A 1659-nucleotide genomic window follows, 5' to 3' on the forward strand; every position below is an offset into this window, starting at 1 on the left:
GTTTGCTGGGAGATTGAGATATAGAGAAGTTACTGAGTATCGATATAAGATTATGGAGCACTATTTAAAAATTGTACCATAGTCAAACCAGATTTGAGATAACATTGAAAGATCTAGGAATAATTTAAGGAATGTAAGAACTGGAAAGCACATAAAATGTAGCTTTCACATAGGCTTTTCACAGCATCACCTGGGAAAGACAAGGAGGAAGGCAAAGTCAGGTCCCAAAACCACCTTTCATAGTTCAGCACTCAGCTATATCTTCTTTCTTTTGCCTATTGAACAATAATGTACTATGTTACTTCAACTGAAGTTCCCATGGTGAGGGAAAATTCTAGGAAAATATTCCAATATTAATATCAATAATAATGCTAATGAAAAATTATGATAAAACCCCTTTATACTCAGAAGAGAATTTTCTTCCTACAAAGGACCCGTCTGAGGGCTCCCTTTATATCTCTGTTCCTCAGGCTGTAGATGAAGGGGTTCAGCATGGGAGTCACCACCGTGTACATCAGAGCCATGACAGTGTCTTTCACAGTAGAATTATTAGCTGATGGACATAAGTAGAGACCAATAATTGTTCCATAAAACAGTGACACCACAGAGAGGTGGGAGCCACAGGTAGAGAAGACCTTGTAGATACCACGAGCAGAAGGGACCTTGAGGATGGAGGACATGATCTTTGTATAGGACAAAAGAATTAGTAAGAATGGGATGACAACAAAAATTCCTCCTACGACAAGTATCACCAACTCATTAACACGAGTGTCAGAGCAGGCCAGCTTGAGCAGGGCAGATATTTCACAGAAAAAGTGTGGGATCACATTGTCTGCACAGAAGGATAATCTGGGAAGAAGCAGGGTGTGCAACAAGGAATAGAATGTGGTCAGCACTCAGGAAAACACCACCAGGGAGAGACAGAGCTTGGGGCTCATGATGGTGGTATAGTGCAGCAGGAAGCAGATGGCTACATAGCCGTCATAGGCCATGGCCACAAGGATGAAATTCCCAAGGTGACCAAAAAAAATGAAGAAGTAAATTTGGGTTAGGCAGGGGATGGATGGAACTGGACTCTGCATGTTCTGTAGCAATTTGGGCATGGTGACACAGGAAAAGCAGAGGTCAGAGAAGGACAAGTTTCTGAGAAACAAATACATGGGAGTGTGGAGATGGGAGTCCAGGCAAATGAGGACAATGATGAGGAGGTTCCCCAGGATGGTGGTAAGATACATGACCAAGAATAAGGCACAGAATAGGTTTTGGTGCTCGGGCTGGATGGGCAGGCCCAGGAGGAGGAACTCTGAGATGTGAGTTTGGTTTTTTTTCATTATTGTCTGTCTCCAATACCTTTAAGAGAAATAATAAGGTCCTTTAAAACCCCAGTGAAAATGATCATGTTTTTCTCATACACAGTCTTTATGTGTTCTACACTAGTTGATCTCACCATCATCATATTAAGTATCATCTTATAAGTGTCCTTAATTTCTATGATCATGTATTACTGTATCTCACCTTCTTTTAAACATGTCCAAGTAGTTATTCTTTCCTAAACACTTATCTATTTGCTTCTATCACAAAAGGAGTGTTGGATTTTCTCTTCCCTCTTTTTTCATCCTAAGCAACTGTAATTGGTTTCTGATTTATAATATCTTAGAG

The 1659-nt window shown here is 40.4% G+C and overlaps 1 pseudogene; it reads right to left on the reverse strand.

The window, feature by feature from the left end:
* Positions 1 to 404: 404 nt before the first annotated feature.
* Positions 405 to 1331, reverse strand: LOC144255863 (olfactory receptor 1E16-like; annotated as a pseudogene).
* Between the last annotated feature and the right edge of the window lie 328 nt (positions 1332 to 1659).

This window comes from Urocitellus parryii, chromosome 7 (genome assembly GCF_045843805.1).
Source record: "Urocitellus parryii isolate mUroPar1 chromosome 7, mUroPar1.hap1, whole genome shotgun sequence".
In the NCBI taxonomy this organism is placed as follows: Eukaryota; Metazoa; Chordata; class Mammalia; order Rodentia; family Sciuridae; genus Urocitellus; species Urocitellus parryii.